The 18,113-nt window shown below is 40.7% G+C and overlaps 2 long non-coding RNA genes across 2 annotated transcripts; both read left to right on the forward strand.

Annotated features, from left to right (window-relative positions):
- The first annotated feature begins 4,078 nt into the window (after nucleotides 1-4,078).
- On the forward strand, nucleotides 4,079-6,288 carry LOC148109713 (uncharacterized). The gene is made up of 3 exons (XR_015725091.1): nucleotides 4,079-4,254; nucleotides 5,988-6,058; nucleotides 6,217-6,288. It is a non-coding gene; the product is annotated as an uncharacterized LOC148109713 (long non-coding RNA).
- Nucleotides 6,289-14,688: 8,400 nt separating this feature from the next.
- LOC148109714 (uncharacterized) lies at nucleotides 14,689-17,310 on the forward strand. The gene is made up of 3 exons (XR_015725092.1): nucleotides 14,689-14,884; nucleotides 16,324-16,502; nucleotides 17,203-17,310. It is a non-coding gene; the product is annotated as an uncharacterized LOC148109714 (long non-coding RNA).
- Nucleotides 17,311-18,113: the final 803 nt, after the last annotated feature.

Below are 18,113 nucleotides of genomic sequence, written 5' to 3' on the forward strand. Positions count from 1 at the left end.
AACCTCCCTGGTCTCACCCTCCCATCCACACCCTCCCATCCTTCAGGCCCTGCACAGCATCTTCAGGGTAAAAACTAAACACTGAGCAGCACCTTGCACAATCCACTTGCCTCTGCCCACTTTGCCATATTCTGTCCTCCCTGATTTGCCCCCGCCTTTGGCCTGCCCTCCATCCTCCATCCCTGCCAAGTGCACATGTTCATTCTCAGTGCTCCCGTGGTACTTTGCACCTACTGCTACTTATCTCTCCATTATTTCTATATAAAAGGGTGGTGATATTTTGTGCAGGGGTTCAGAGTTCGTGCTCTGCAGCCATCCAATCTCCATTTCATTCCCAGCCCTGTTACTTATCAGCTGCCCCTAAGGAGTAGGGATTAATTTAAAAGATGATGATATTTCCCTATACTGGAATACTTGAGCAAGGTATTTCATCAGTGTGCTTCAGGGATAATGATAATACCCACCTCACAGGTTGTTGTGAATAGTAAGAGTTAATACATCTAAAGCACTTAAATAGTACCTCCTACATAGTAAGCCCTCAAGACACGTTGCCTATAATTATTACATCTATCTCCCTGAATTTGAGTTCCATGAAGGATGAGACTAGATATATCTCTCCTTAAAAAATCCTCTGTCTCCTCTTAATAGTCATTCAAATGTTTGTTGAACAAAGACCTAAGCAAATCTTTTTTGAAAGACTTTGTTCCCCCTTTACTTAGCTGTTTCTTGACTGCAACATTTGGGCTATGTCCAAACTTTTGTTAATAAAAATGAAGTTATTAATAATTGTAAACTTTTATTTTTCATTTCTATTATTTCCCTGTAGTATGTTTCCCAAAGTGGAATTTTCCTTTAATGAAAGGAACAATTTTATATCTCTTACATGTATTTACAGAGTGTTCTTTGGTAAGACTTCTTCACTGACAACTTAAATAGGAAACTAGTGAAACAATGGTTTTATTTTTCTGTACAGAATACTATGCAGCCATCAAATAACATGTTTCTCCACAATTTAACCTCACTGGTTAAATTCATTTCCATTTCCATTTATTTTTTGCTAGTTTAATAGGTAGTGATACATTAATGTCATTTTAATTTGCATTTTTAATAAGCCTCTTCATTTTTCCAGATGGTGACTTATTACAACTATAATCAAATGTGCAAACTTTTGATTCATTCCCCTAGATTTCTTATGGAATATAATTAGATACTGGTCATACATATTTGAATCTATATATTTGCATTAATTACTATCAATATCTTTTGGATGGTCAGATCCTATTGTTTACATTTAGCATAGATATTTTTCTTCATTCATACTTTAAATATATATTTTATGTTCTGATGTATTTTGTTTGTTTAACTTCATCTATTTTGTCTCTATCAATGGCATCCATTAAGTAAAACAGTAGAATGTTAGGGCTTGGAGGAGCTTTACTGTCATGGTTCTTATTCTTTATATGGATGAGGGTTCTGAGGGCCCAAGAATCTGACTTTCTTATGCCACAAAATTGTCACTTTTTTAGTAGATGAAACCTAATTTTCTTCAGTAGCTGGGGTCAATAGAATGTTTTCTAGTTTTAAATAAAATCCCAGATACTCCTGTATAGAATGGGATTTGCTTGAGCCATGAGAAATGTAAATGTAATGTTTAAACTACTCAGAGCATGAGAAGAAACATTTGTTTAACACCTTCAGTCAACTATGTATTGTAATGTGTGTGTGTGTGTGCACGCACGCACAAGCGTGCATACCCCACATGTGTTGATGGATATCTGCAAGTGGTAAGGAAAAAAGCAAAAGAGAGAGAGAGAGAGAGAAGAAAACCTTTGACTCTTCTCCTCAAAGGTCTTCCTAAACAGTGATTCATTTGTTCTGATAGGTGTCTACAATGATGATTATCACAGGTTTTTTTCATACAGTGAAAAATTAGAAATAACTTAATGCCTAATGATTAAGAGTTAGTTTAACTATGGTGCTTTCATAGCGTGGAGTACTATGGAGCATTACAAATCACATTGTAAAAGAATATTTAGTGACAGTCTTAGATATACATAATCAATTGTTAAATTTTTAGAAAGTGAACAATAATTAAAGAAGTTAAGTAAATGAAGTTATATATCATGTTCATGAATTGGAAAATTCTGTATTAAGATATCGATCTTCTCCAAATTAACCTATAGATTCAATGGGCTCCTAATAAAGATCTCAACTACTTTTTGCTTGGTGGGGGGCATTATGGTGGTCAAAGTTGACAAGCTGTCCCTAAAATGTATATGGAAATGCGAAGAATTCAAAATAGACAAGAAAATCTTGAAGAGAAAGAACAAATTTGGTGGGTTTTACTGTCAGATTAAAAGACGTAACATAAAATTACAGTAATTAAGATATTGTGATACTGGTGCAAAAATGGACAAACTAGTAGAAGAGGGTACAGAGCCCAGGAACAGACTCACACATATGTGGTGGAGGAAAATTGTCTTTTCAATAAATGATTATGGAGCAATTAGATATTTTAATGAAAAAATAATGAGCTTTGACCTCTACTTCATGCTGTGCCCAAAGGGTTAACTGGAGATGGATCACAGACCTAAATGGTAAGACAATAAAGCTTCTGGAGAAAGCAATAGGAGACTATTTTCATGACCTTAGGGCAGTCAAAGACTTCTTAAACAGGATACAAAAAAATAAAGGAAAGATCGATTAAGTTGGACTTCATTAAAATTAAAAAGTTTTGTGAAAGCGTAAGTCACAGACTGAGAGAAGATATATATTTATAGATATTATATATATGTATGTGTGTATATAATATACAAATATATATGTATCCAACAAAGAACTTGAATTCTATAGACCACTAAGAAAAAGACAAACAAGCCAATTTAAAGATGGGCAAAAGACTTGAACAGGCATTTCATGGAAGAGGATGTCCCATAACGTCTGAAAAATTGTTCAACATATTAGTCACCAGAGAAATGCAAGTGAAAACCACAATAAGCTATCAACTCATACTCTTCAGAATGGCTAAAATTAAAAAGACTAAGAATGTCAGTTGTTGGGAAGGGTATATACTGGAACTCTCACACGTTGCTGATTGGGACTGTAAAATGGTACAGCCAGTTTGGAAAACTGGCCCATCTACAAAAGCCAGATCTGACTACCCTATGACTTAGCAATTCCACCCCTAGGTGTATACCCAACAGAAGTGAGTGCACAGGATCATTAAAAAACATGGACAAAATGCTCACAGCAGTCTTATTTTTAATAATCAAAAATTGGAAACAAGCTAAATATCCTTCAACAAGGGAACTGATCGATAAATTGTAGAGTATTAACTTTGTGGAATTTTAGACAGCAAAAACAAACAAAAGCCAGTCCACTGCTACATGTAACAATATGGATCAACCTCACAGACATCATAATGAGTGAAAAGAGGAAGACATGAAAAGTGTTTACTGTATGATTCCATTTCTATGAAATTCAAAAACAGATAAAACTAATTAAAAGTAATACAAGTCAATATAGAATTTACCTGTGGGGTACAGGGATACTGACCAGGAAGTGGCAAGTAAGAATTTTCTGGAGTGCTGAAGTGTCCTTTATGACATCTAGGTGGTGGTTAAACAAGAATATACTTAAATAAAAATGTATCGGTATGTATAATAAGATTAGTACGCCTCATTCCCTCTCTCTATATATTATGCTTCAATAAAGAGTATTACAGGACGTTGAAACTTTCTTCTTTTTGCTCTGTGTTCTAAATGCTCTCACCTTTTTGTCGCTATATTTTCCAAAAAATCAAAAGTGAAGACACGATAAATTGTAACGAGAAAAATAGAAGTTATTTTTAAAAGCTAGAACTGAATCTCAGCTACCTATCCAGATTTGGTGCCTTGAGCCCTGAACCCAGCTAAAAATAGCTCAGGGCCTTGCCAGCCTGTGACCCGACAGCCGGGCAATGTTTAGCAGACCCAGCAGGGCAGTAAAATGGGGTGCGGCCAGGCGGAGCCTTGTGGGTCTGGTAGGTGTGGTTCTCAGCAGGCCGTTTAGGTCACACCTGCCATCAGTAACTGGCTGTTTCTTCCACTGCAGACCAAGAGCGTAGGCTCCCAGGTTACTGCAAAGAGGAAATGAGAGGGAGGAACAAGAATCCATGCTGATTAGAAGGGGAGAGGTCCAGCACTGTAAGCAGATTGGACATGAAGGAAGTCAGAGTAGCTAACCCAGGGTATACCTTCCTTTGCTCTTTGCCAGGTTAGACTTTTAATTTTTATTTTTGCAAATATGCTTTCATTTTTCTAAGTTCTAAGTATTTCTCAGTTCTAAATATTATGCTTGAGTTGAGGAAATGAGTTGCAGAACTATTTAGATTGCAATGATGAGAGAAGCTCCCTGAGTGGTTTTGCTGCTGAAGCAACTTACCCTGGAGAATTTACATCATTTAACCTCTTCCTTTAATGTGCCCATTTCAAATGCAGGAACGACTAGTAATTATCTGTGTCACAGGGTTGTTTTGAGGTTTAATTAATGTTTATAACCTGCTCTAAAGTATTCAGATGAAGAGAGAGTTGATAGGAATGGTGCTGTTCTAAGTTCCATTTATAAACTCTGACAAGTGGCAAAAATGGTGTGTGGTGCTGTGCTTCCAAGTGAGCCAGCGTGGTGGCTCCAAGATTCCACCTTGTTTAGTAAGAATCACTATCACTCGGCCCATATGACTCAGGAGGACTCTGTTTCTATATTTTGTTCATTTGTTAAAGGAAAGTGTAAATATGAGGGTAATTCATAACAAGTGACAACATTTAGGGAGATGACTTTAAACAAGTTGGTATGTTGCTATTGTCAGTAGGCAGAGAAATTTTAGCCCCAAAGTAAGAAGTAAGATGCAATCTTTCTTTCTTTCTTTCTTTCTTTCTTTCTTTCTTTCTTTCTTTCTTTCTTTCTTTCTTTCTTTCTTTCTTTCTTTCTTTCTTCCTCTTTCTTTTCTTTCTTTCTTTCTTTCTTTCTTTCTTTCTTTCTTTCTTTCTTTCTTTCTTTCACAATCAATCACATAAAAGCTTTAAGTCAAACACTGTAGGTGCCATTGGAAGCCTTTCCCAAAATAAATCCATCCTGCTGCATGATTTGAAATGGCTTAGGATACTACCTTTTTCATCCTTAAGAGGCAGACACCCTGAAATCTCATCTATGAAAAACAATCTGAGAGAGGCTACTAAGACTCCGTCAAGAGCACACTCTTCCTTAATACAGTAGCCGGTAAACTTGGCTTTGCTTGATAAAAAAAAATTTAAATCTGTGATCAAACAGGAATGTAGTGGCTGAATAAGGACAGTGAAGAAGGAAACAATAATGTTTGGGAATAATCATAGCAAGCATGTATTGAGGGCTTACCAGGTGCCAGACATTGTTCTAAGAGCTTTGCTTGTCTTGACTCACTTGATCCTGACAATAATCGTACAAGATAAGACCTATTATCATCTCTATTTTACAGACAAATAAACTGAGGCTTGGAGAAGGTAAGTTACTAACTTGCTTGAATTATATAGCTTAGCAGCTAGCAGTATTTTCAAAACATCAGTGTGCTTACAGTTCCCCAGAAAACTAGTTAACATTAATGTTCCCAGCCCAAGACCAGAGATTTTGATTCAGAAGTGTGGGATGGGGCCTAGAAAAATGCATTTCTAGTGAACACCCAAAGCAAATTTACTGTAGGTGGCCTTTTGACCACCCTTTGGGAAACAGTGGTCCAGACTTAGAGAAGTGAGAGTCTGGGAGTCAAATTTGCCAGTGTTTCTCCAGCACTGGCCTTCCTTGTTCCGCTGAATAGATCATTCGCCCAGCTGGGACTGTATGTCCTCATAGTGAAAAAAAGGCTGTATCAGGCTGCCATTGGTTAATGAAAATAGCCCTTCGACACATCTAACTTGATTTGATCAGCTTCCATATTTAACATTTAACCTTCTGACTTTAATTTGATTTCTTAATAGATTTTCCTACCAGGAAGAGTATGTGCCAACCAACAGACATGAATTTCAGCAGGCAGTTATAGCTCTCACAGGTAATAAATAAATGGAGTTATGCTTTATTAATCAATCTATTATAACTCTGGTTAATGTGAATCAGTTCTCTCCTGAATGAATTGAGAACAATGAGTTTATGAACCTGCAAACCTCAGAGCCAACATACATTTTGAGGCCTGATTTATCCTTTCCTTAGCACACATGCATGACTGAGCTGGAAGATACATTTTGAGACTGAGACTGTTGATACCCACACCTCTCCAAAAGGGTAAGTTTATCAAGTTTAATAAAACGATTCACAAAAAGTCATTCACGTGGCTTGCATCTTGCAATTCATCAAAAATAATTCACGTATCCTTCTATCCTTGGCTTTTAAACACCTGACCACTGAGATATTGAAGGGTGTGATGATAAATATTCCACATCCTTGCCCTTTTGCTCTTCTCAAATGTCATTTGTCTGAGTTGGGACACTTATCACCTGGTAAATTTGGAAAAGACACACAAATGAGCTTGGCCCGAGACAATGCTGTGGAGACGGAACCAACCTATATTACATACCCACTTTTCCTTATGATGTATTTTTAAAATAGAGCAAAAACATGGGAATAACAAGATCTTTGCCTCTCCCTACATTCCACATCCTATGCTCTGGATAAGACATATTGCCACCCTCCTCCTTGCTGGCCACACTCCAGCTGCACTGCCCTTCTCTTCCTGCACTCACCAAACCCGCTCCACCCCTTTGTCCCAGGCCTCTTCTACCTGTAATGTCCCCCCGTCTTGTTATGATTGGCTCCTCTGACTTTCAGGTCTCAGCTTAAATGTTGCCCTTCGGAGAGGCCTTCACCGACGTCCCATCTAAAGCAGTCACTGTTGCACTATTCAGTCTTATTCTCTGTACAGCACTTAGCAGTTGCTAATATTTTTCTTGTTTATTCATTTTTTGTTTTTTAAATAGTCTGTCTCCCTCAACTAGAATGTAAGCCCCATTGGGTCAAGAATCTTCTATTAGGGGCACCTGGGTGGCTCAGTCGGTTAAGCATCAGACTCTTGATTTTGGCTCAGGTCACGATCTTAGGGTCATGGGATCAAGCCCTGAGTCAGGCTCCGGACTCAGTGCAGAGTCTGCTTGTCCCTCTCCCTCTGCTTCTTCCCCTGCTCTCTGTCTCTCTCTCAAATAAACAAATAAATAAGATCTTTTTTTAAAAAAGAATCCCCTATTAGATCATTTTTTCATTCTTGTATCTACAGTGCCCAAAACTATGCCTAACACAGGAGAGCTGTTTGGGGAGGAAACAAAGGAAGAGAATGGGGAAAGCCATTTCTTTTTCTTTCTTTCTTTCTTTTTTTTTTTTTAAAGATTTTATTTATTTATTTTGACAGAGAGAGACAGCCAGCGAGAGAGGGAACACAAGCGGGGGGAGTGGGAGAGGAAGAAGCAGGCTCCTAGCGGAGGAGCCTGACGTGGGGCTCGATCCCAGAACCCCAGGATCACACCCTGAGCCGAAGGCAGATGCTTAACGACTGAGCCACCCAGGCGCCCTGGGAAAGCCATTTCTGATCTGAGGCTGATTCCAATTGTCACAGGCATCCAATGGCTATTTCTTTGCTTAAGAGTAAAATATTTTTATCTACCTCCTTTGGAAACAAATCAGAGATCTTAAAGATGTGTTGACTTTATTGCAGAAGGCCTTTTAACAGAAGTTAAAAAAACATGAGTTACACTGAGAGTCTTTGCTAGATATTTGTCAACATTAGATTTGTCTCAGTAGTTATTGCAATATGAGATCAGGTGCTTGAATTCGGGTAGTTAAGTGTCAAAGTATAATAAAAAGTGTTGTACTAAAAGGCTTTCTTTCTAAAGAACTCAAAGATACCTTGTTGGCAATCAGTGGGGTAATAGTAAAGTGTCTTCCCATAGAAATAGGAAATTAGGGTGCCTTCTAAGAGTTAAATTAGTAACACACACACACACACACACACACACACTCACACACTCAAACAGATTATAAGTTGACTGGAGGAGTAAACTGACAGGTAACCCATGTGTAACTGAAGACTTTGGGAACACCCATAACTTCAGCCAAGGTGACCTGGGGGTAATTTTAGGTTGGCAAGCACCAGAATGTGACTGTTAATTTAAAAAGTGTAAAGCTAATCAATTGTTTGGAGAAACCATGGATGAATGGAGCAGAGGTGCTGTCAGCCTACAGCATGGAAGACCTAAGCCTACGAAGCCAGAAGTTGAGAGCACCTTCCCAAATACTGTTTGGGGAGAAGGGGCCTTGGCCCAAGGACTTGAGCTCTCAGGTCTCTGTGGCAAATGATAACTCATCTACCTATGTCTCCTTACTCAAATTTCATGCTTAACTCCTGTCTACAGGGAGCAAATGCCCCCTCGATATGCTGCTATGAGGGTCAATCTGCTAACTGGTTGCATTTATCATTAAAATGGAATACACCTTATTTATTTATTTATTTATTTATTTATTTATTTATTTATTTATTTATTTATTTATTTATTTATATCATTTTTTAAGTAAGCTTTAGGCCCAATGTGGGGCTGGAACTCATGACCTTGAGATCAAGGGTCCCATGCTCTACTGACTGAGCTAGCCAGGCACCCCCAAAATGGAATATACTTTAATTTTGGCTATCCAGCATTCTCTGTGAGCTTGGGTTAGTGAGATGCTACCCCTGAGATAGAGCTTGAGAGAGAGGGACTTGTGTTGGCTCCATACAACATGACAGAGAATGGACCAGAATTTATATTGCCCGTGATGGGCTGGCTCTGAGAAGATGAGGGCTGACTTAAGCTCAGTTCTTTTTCTCAAGGTCACCAATTTTATATCTCACATGACTTCTTGAGGAGATACTGAGTGAGGGAACGATGACAGGCCAGGAGTGTATTCCAGGGGGACGCATCCCTAAGAACTGCACGTTCTCAGTGGAGGAGCCACAAGTACTCTAGTCTATGGGGTAACAAACTTTTTCTGTAAAGGACCAGATAATGAACACATTAGGCTTTGCTCCTTGAGGAGACAGGTGAGCCCAGAAAAGGTAACACAGATTGGAGGGGCTGGACAAGAGCTATTGCCTCCTAGAACACTTGGGAGAACTAGGGTTATCAGAACTCAAGTTGGGGGTGGGGTAGGGCAAGATGAGGCTTTCTAGAAAACGCTAAGGAGAAAATACCCCTCGGCCAGGAATGAGATGAGCTCAGGTAATTAACTGGTGGAAAGTAGCAAATCCAAGGGGTCTCTGAGACATCTCATAAAGGTCTTCAAGCTACACACTCACCCTTCTATGTTTCTGTAACTGACTGGTTCTGTTGGGTTCTGTCAGTACTCTCCCATTTATCTGGGCAAAGGGATCTTCCCCAAAATTGGGTAATGCACCTAAATTGCACCCCAATGAATGAATGGACATCATTTTTAAACAGGATCCTCCATCTACAAATGACTATCTGTTTCCTTGAGAAGGGACCAAGACTTAATTAACCAGCTTTGCTGTTTGGGGTAAGTTTAGAGACAGTCTAAATATATATTTTTTCCATGATAGCTTTTTCATTATGTGTTTTATTCTTTGGAATTTAAATCACTTAAAAAATTCTCTATGCTGTACTTTTTATCCCTGTGACTTATTCATTCCATAACTGGAGGCCTGTACCTCCTACTCCCCTTCACCCATTTTGCCCATGTCCCTACCCACCTCCCCTCTGGAATCTATAAATACATTCTGCAGTTAGAGCATGAAATCTGAGTAAGAAGAGGTAGGTAGATGATTTATCAAATTCAAAATATGCAGATGAACATATAAGTGTAATTGACCGGAGGGGAAACCAGGATCACAGAGCAGTTGGGGAGTTGGTGGCGGCAATGTAAATGGAGCCTGGGTTCCAGGTTCTAATCTTCTATCGTCACTCTACTCAAAAACTGCAATGGACAAGGATGGGTGCAAGCAGTTTTTCAAGCCTTGTGGTTTGAAAAAGCTCTTATCCCTCCTTACCCCCAGTTGACATTCGCTGATCTACAATTCATCTTATGTTGCTTTGGATCTTGAAACCTCTTCAAATAAAATTTAAAAAGCCAAACCAAACCAAAACAAACATGAGTTTTATAACTCAAGCTGGAGAATGGTGCCCCTTATTTAGAAGCAGCCAACAGAAGAGCTATAAAGAACAGAATGGTTCCTGAATCAGCAAACCCCACAAGCTTGGATGATGCAAAACCAAGAGACTGTGGCTGGGATCAGCCTCATTCACTGGCAAGAAGCCGCCCAATAAATCACAAGATAGAACCATTTTAAGGCCTCGCTCTTCTAAAATAGAAGAGGGGAGTGTGTCAGACTTGTATTTATTCCGAAAGGAATAAAGACAAGTAAATTCTTTTAGAATTTCAGTCTGTGGCAAGGAAGTAACTTGAGTAAAATGACGAAACCATTCTTCCCCAAATGAGGGTGAATTGAAGGTGTACTGCACCTGCAAAACACACCCGTATTAACACCCCTCCCACCAAGTGTAAGGGGTAGCTGCCGGGCTTTCGGTAGGGTAATAACATCAGGAAAACATGAAGAGGAGCCTGGAGTACACAAGGGCTGATCCTGACATCAGCATTATAGGAGTATGGTGGCTGAACGAGTATAGCTATTAAACACCTTATTTGAAATAATATGAAACCTAGAGGCACCAAGTAGAATCATGTACGTTTTGAGTTTGAAGGGACCCCAGAGATGTTATCCAGATGGAAAAACTGAGTCCCTCCTCAACTCAAAGTGTTACCCTTGAGTAGCCCCATTGTCTGAATCCTCTAGATTGGGCTCCTGGACCGCAGCGACTATATTTTTTATCTTTGAATTCCTAACCCCTAGCACAGTATCTAGCACTTCGTAAGTGTCCAATAATGTTTGTCAAACCAATCAGAAGACACAAAGGTGTAAATCCTAGGGCAACAGGAAATAAAAATGTAGAGGGAAAAATCCTTCTCTGATTTCCTAGGGCATGGCAGGGCAAAATCATCCCAAAAAACAAAAGTGAGCTTGACCTCGGTGTGTCTTTTTTTAGGTGAACACCCCAAGTCACACGAGCATTTGCTAGATTTCCCAGAGCTATCACTTCTATCATTGCTACTAACAACAGGGCTTGGTGATTTTGTCTTATTTGAGTATCAGGATGTGTTCATTCACAATGAAGTGCCCTGCTTTAATTACGGCAGAAATTAAAGTTGGGCAGACTAGTGATTTCCATTCAAGGATCTCAGAAATGTTTCACTCTTGAAACCTGAAGTATTAAGGGAACATCGACACAACAGTGTCTGAAGTTCAAAGTACAGGTTACCTCCTCATGGAAAAAGATTAAATGTAATTTTTTTTAAAGATTTTATTTATTTATTTGACAGAGAGACAACCAGTGAGAGAGGGAACACAAGGAGGGGGAGTGGGAGATGAAGAAGCAGGCTCCCAGCAGAGCAGGGAGCCCGATGTGGGGCTCGATCCCAGGACCCTGGGATCATGCCCTGGGCTGAAGGCAGATGCTTAATGACTGAGCCACCCAGACGCCCCAGATTAAAAGTAATTCTATCCACCTTATGATTATAATCGTTTGTCAGATTTAGTAACTGTTGGGAAACAATCATGTCTTTTCTGTATCTAAAGTATTGGTTCTTTTCTCTGAAAAGACTGAAAATACTATGAGCCCTTAATTTCAATAGCACAAAGAATTGTGCATTGCCATATGTCGGCCACAGGACAAAGGGAAGCCAGAAAGAATTAAACATTACATTCTCTTAAGAAATACTTTTTTTTAGTATTACATAAATATCTTTGCGCTTTTCCATTTTCTCTTTGAAACCAAGTAACCCTGTGACATTTCAAACTGAAATAACTACACATGCAATTTTCATATAGAGGCTAGGATGACTTTTTTTAGAACCAAGTGTAATTAACCACACACAGCATATTATTCATTGTCCTATGACCTTTGTTATTTAATTTCATATTCTGAAAATGTTTGTTTCTAAATTTAGTCAGGAAAACGAGGGAATGTCATGGTTGCTTTGTCGGCTGTACATTACAGGGATTCTACGTAGAATTTTCAAATGTGGATGTTTAGAAAATATATACTGTTTGCCTGCTTTGGCATGTGAAAGGTTTAATAAAGCCTGGTAATTTGGATTTACAGAGGGACTCCCCAGCCAAGGTCCAAAAAAATTCCAAGTAACTGTAAAGAGCAGTGCCTGGTAAGGTTGAGAGGAGGGGCACGTCTGTTGCCATGGGGGCCAAGAGCCAGGAGCTGTTGATGTCCCCCGAAAGCACCACTGCACCCCCTCAAAGTCCCTCCTCTCCCATTGTCTCCAGAGACCATGATGTGGCTGGTCCAGATCTGGAGTTTGAAAAAAAAAATTTTTTTTTAAGTTGTACAATCCCTTCTTTCAAACAAAAACAAAACCAAGAGCACAGCCTACACTATACATCAGGTGACGGGGGGGAGCTGCTGTGGCTGATATGTGGTTTGTGGGGGGGGGGTCAGACACACCTCAGTGGAACCTAGGGGTGCATGGAATGGCATTTTGGAATCACTGCTGCAGGGTGCCACCACCAGAAGTCAGCTCACCTTCCCTGCTCTAGGGTGGCTGCCAGTGGCCAGGCCAGAGGTGCGTGAATGGTGGGACAAGTTGTGCCCTGTCCTTGGTACCCGGACAAGGGGACTGCTGGGGCCTATGGTGCAGCCCGGATCCTCCTGCCATATCCAGTTCCTTGGTTCAGGGCGGCTTCGACAAGGAGGAGAGGGTACGTTTCGTGTTTCATTTGCCTGAAGAGGATATGGTTTTCTTCCTAGCACGAAAGTCTTAGGAGCTGGCAAGGCCCAGGCCCAAGGGTGCAGATGTTCTTGAGAGAGCTTCTGACTCCACTCCCGTCCTGATATTTCTGGCCTGCCTGTCCTTGGGATGGTAGTGCTCCCACGAGGGTGAGGGGCCACCAGATCAGCACCAATGAGCAATATCTCCTTGGCTGTCAGGTCCTGAGCGGGAGACTGTCTCTCAGCTCGGCAGCTTGGCTTCTACCCACTTCCCCTCAGGCTCACTGTGGAGTGGGATGGGAGGCTCTTAATGGGCCCCGCCACAAGCACAGGGAAGTGTGAGTGCCTGGGGTCCTTTTCTGCTTTGGGCTCGTTCCTGCATCTCTTCTCCCTCTTCCTCCCTTCTCTCCACTCCTTCACTCCAACGGAAAAGACTCCTAAAACTTTCCCTTCTCCAAGGGTGTAGGGGCATGGTTCATTTTCCTTTTTAGGTAAATTTTAAGTGTGCTCAGAGAATTATGACCACCCAGAGGAATTCCTGAAATTTTTATTTTTATTTTTGGAGAGAAAGGCATAGATTTGGGCCATCCCTCAAATTCCCCAACTCACCTGTTATATTTGCCTGGATAACCTGGACCGCTCAGGAAGAAGGCCAGGTAAGGGCACAGACGGAGGCCCACATGCCCTATGTCTACAAATTGAAAATTTGTTAAGAATGCTAAAAGATGTTAGCTAAAATGTGTCATATCTTTCTGTCTTCACAAATCAATGATGAAATCCCAAAACATTTACAAAGCTATGGTCTTTATATGATGGAAGTTGGCAATAGACCAAAGATGAGTACATTTAGTTATTTTGCACATGTTTGAATGAGCTAGCAACGTTTTGTATGAGTAACAAAAGACGTAAATAATTCACAAATCATCTATTTATACATCTCTTTTATTTTCTTCATTTCAGCAAAACCACTAAATGTGTTGTTACGTAGAGATTTTCGTGTCATTTGTGTTCAACTGGTAGTAATAACAGATTAAAAATAAAGTGTAATTGTTTTCACAGTGTTTAAAAATTGAGAAGGGGCGCCTGGGTAGCGCAGTCGTTAAAGCGTCTGCCTTCGGCTCAGGGCGTGATCCCGGCGTTCCGGGATCGAGTCCCACATCGGGCTCCTCTGTTGGGAGCCTGCTTCTTCCTCTCTCACTCGCCTGCTGTGTTCCCTCTCTCGCTGGCTGTCTCTCTGTCACATAAATAAATAAAAATCTTAAAAAAAAAATAAAAAAAAATAAAAATTGAGTATACTTTCATCAAATTGTCAAAGCAAATGCCCACTTTGAAGTTATAACTACTTCGTATATTTTCAAGTTATTATTTAAAGATATTCTTACTATCTATTGCAATTAAAAGACAAAATAAAAAAAGAATACATGAATACACCAACGTTTTAAGTAAAAATTATTTAAATATGGCTGCACTTTTAAATTTAACTCTGTGAATATTTGGTGGAATCTTATGAAATACATCTATATACAAATTAAATTCTCACCATCCTAGTGTTGAATAGCCATCTGGTTGTCAATATAAAGAATCAGCCTTATGTTTCATGCATGATATGACTACATTTATATGTTTATATCTGAAGAGTAATATAAATTGTTTGCTATTGCAAAATATCCTGTCACTGTGTACACATGTTGCGAATGCCATCTATTGTCCCATACCTGCAAGAATGTGAGCTAGAACACAAAAAGAAGCAAGAACAGGGTTGCTCAGCACCCCTAGGTAGTGGTACTTTGTTATGCAAGAGTGTATTACATTCACTCTCTTTGAGAGAAAGGATTTGACAGCTCGATTAATTTTCTTCTCTTACCTTCTCTTCTGCCACTCAAATCTTTCCAAAGCAGTTTTTATTTCTAATATCACCAGCAACACAGCCCATGAACCTTCTTTTGCTTTGAAGACATAGGGCAAGAGGGAGATGCAGCAGTGTTTCTGTTGAGTCCTGGATGGTGTTCTCTAGGGTCCTGGGGCGCACTGGGCCAGCGTGGCGTCATGGATCCCAAGGGCCAGAGGTATGTAGAGATGTCCCTCAGTCAATCTAGAGTGTGTGTGGTAAACATGCAGTGCAGAGCAGGGGTCTCTGTGGTCTGGCATCAGGGTGGTACTGTCTGGAAGTTTGGGAGAAATTATCCTGAAAACATCCTCCAATGTCAGATTCAGAAGTAGATATACTTCCATGGTAGAGATCCTGCTGTCACAAGGAAATTGCAGGGGTCCCTGCGTGGCTCAGTCAGTTAAACATTCAACTCTTGATTTTGGCTCAGGTCATGATCTCAGGGTAGTGAGATGGAGCCCCACTGCAGGCTCCATGCCCAGCATGAAGCCTACTTAGGATTCTCTCTCTCCCTCTTCCTCTGCTCCTCCCCCCACCCTAATTCACACACACATGTGCATGCACACACACCCTCCCTCTATTGGAAAAAAAAAGCAGATTACACATAACAGTTACGCTAAAATTATACTTTGCATTTTGCTGTGAGCGTAGTTCTTTTTTTTCTTGTTCCTTTCTTTTCCTTTTCTTTTTTGAATCTTTTCTTCCCTTCCTTTCCCTTTCATTCTTTCTCTCTCCCCTCAACTCCCCCCCTCCCCACATTGCCAGCACAAATCTAAACTTCTCTGGGATCTACCAGTCAATTTGCATTCTGACTTTGGTACCAGATTCCTTCCCTTCCCTTCCCTTCCCTCCCCTCCCCTTCCCTCCCCTTCCCTTCCCTTCCCTTCCCTTCCCTTCCCTTCCCTTCCCTTCCCTTCCCTTCCCTTCCCTTCGTCCTTTCCTTCCTTCCCTTCCTTCCCTTCCCTTCGTCCTTTCCTTCCTTCCCTTCCCTTCCTCCCTTCCTTCCTTCCTTCCTTCCTTCCTTCCTTCCTTCTCCTTTCCTTTCCTTTCCTTTCTTTCTTTTTTCTTTTCAGTTAACAGTCCTGTTGAGATATAATTCACATACTATACACTTTATACATTTCAAGTATACACATCAATTCTTTTGTATGTTCACAGAGTTGTGCAACTGTCATCACAATCAACTTTAGAACATTTTCACCATCCCAAAAGAATGATAGTCATAGTCATTAGTAGACACTCTATTTCCCCTTGAGCACCTCCCTGCTCTTTCCCCTCCCTTCCTTGACCTCAGACAATCCCTAATCTTTCATCTTTATAGATTTGACTGTTATGGACATTTCATATAACTGGCATCCTACAATATGTAGTCTTTTGTGACTGGCTGCTTTCACTTATAATATTTTCAAGGTTCACGCATGTTATAGCAGGTGTCAGGACTCCATTCCTTTTTGCTGCTGAGTAATAATCCACTGTGTGTGGTTAGACCACATTTTATTTATCCATTCTTCAGTTGATGGACATCTGAATTGTTTCCACTTTTTGGCTATTGTGCAAAATGCTGCTATGAACATTCTTTTTTTTTTTTTTAAAGATTTTTATTTATTTATTTGACAGAGAGAGACACAGCCAGCAAGAGAGGAACACAAGCAGGGGGAGCGGGAGAGGAAGAAGCAGGCTCCGAGCAGACAGCCCAATGTGGGGCTCGATCCCAAGACCCTGGGATCATGTCCTGGGCCAAAGGCAGACACTTAACGACTGAGCCACCCAGGTGCCCCTGCTATGAACATTCTCGTGTAAGTTTTATGTGGACATATGTTTTCGTTTCTTTTGGGTGTATACCTAGGAGTAGAATTGGTAGGTCATATGGTAACTCTATGTTTAACTTTCGAGGAATTACCAACACTGTTTTCCAAAGAGGCTGTGCCATTTTACATTCCCACCAGAAATGCATGAAGGTTCCAATTTCTCTATATCCTTGCTAACACTTGTTATTATCTGTCTTTTTTATTTTAGCCAGCCTAGTTGGTGGAAAGTGGTATCTCATTTATATTTCTCTAATGGCTAATGACGTTGATAGTTCTTTTTAAGTGACTATTCCTGATGAGAGAGAACAAAAGTCTTTGCGAATGCCCTCACTCAGTGCCTTGCTTATGATATTTAGAAATAGATCAGCTCTTAAGACAAACGTACTGGAAGGGACCTGGGACCCAGGGCGGGCTCCTGCTTTGCCACACAGCTCACTTGCAGTGCGGGCTGTTTATTTCTTCCACTGTCAGAAAGTCCTGATCTTTAGTGAGAACTTTTTTTTTTTTAAATCTGAAACGTTTAATCACTGGGTCTAGCTTTGCTGTCTCCAGCAAGCCAAGCTTTCTCTTCACCCTAGCACCCTTCTCCTTCACTTGACTAAATCCATCTACATAATTGTAAAGACAAGTGTTGGCTGTCCACTAAGCTGTTAACTTTTTCCTTTCCCTTTTGGGTTCCTGAATGCAGCTGGGGGCTGGTATGCAGACCCGTCCACCGTGCCAGGCTGTGTGGCAACTTCTGAAGGGAAGTCCCGCAAGTCAGAGGGTATAGAACAAATGGGAAGAGGGAGTGGAAGTAAGTTGAAGAAACATTCTGAAATCGCCTTGCTTTTGGTTTTCATGACTATATTGATTTTGAAATTCCAAAGAACTTTAAAAGAGGGTATGTGAATTTTATGTTTACTGAAAGGGACACATGTTAAGAAGGTGTTAGAATGCAGTCTATAAAAACAGGGTTGGTCATCCTGTTTCCTGCATAAAAAAAGACACAGTTAGCTCATTTCCCTCAACCTGGCACACTGAAAAGGCAGCTGCCGCGGTTGTGCTTGTGTGTGTGTGTGTGTGCGTGTGTGTCTGTGTTCGTGAGTGCCAGTCCACCCGACTCCCCTACCCCTCTGTAAACCTGATGTTCCCATTCCTCTTCCTGTCCAGTTCTTTGTTCTCCCTCCTCAGACCTCTGATGAGGATTCTCTCTCCTGCAAAATGCAAAATTCTCTCTCCTATTTCCCATTTCTGAACCCCCATACTTCCTCATCTAAACTGATGATTTTCTCTTGAAGGCTCTGTGTCCCATTCCCCCATCTTAGAGAGACCCCATCCTCCTCTTGCTCTCTGCCACCAGAGAGTCTGGACTGTTGTGTGGGTCTCTTTTCCCGTCTCCTCAAGCTCCAGTCTCTTTCTGCTCTGTGCCATGGCTGCCATGTTGATTTTCTGGAATCACATACCCTCTCTCCCTATGGAATTAGAAGGCTTTTTATAATCTGAACCTCTTACCTTTGGCAGGGGCACTTCTTGGCGTGGTTCTAGCCCAGCGACCTAGTAGCTACAAGTTGCCTTCGTGTGTGGGTGACTAGACCCTAGGAATGGCTCACTAAGTTC

Source organism: Ursus americanus, chromosome 7, assembly GCF_024610735.1.
Source record: "Ursus americanus isolate L20-20 chromosome 7, mUrsAme1.1.p, whole genome shotgun sequence".
In the NCBI taxonomy this organism is placed as follows: Eukaryota; Metazoa; Chordata; class Mammalia; order Carnivora; family Ursidae; genus Ursus; species Ursus americanus.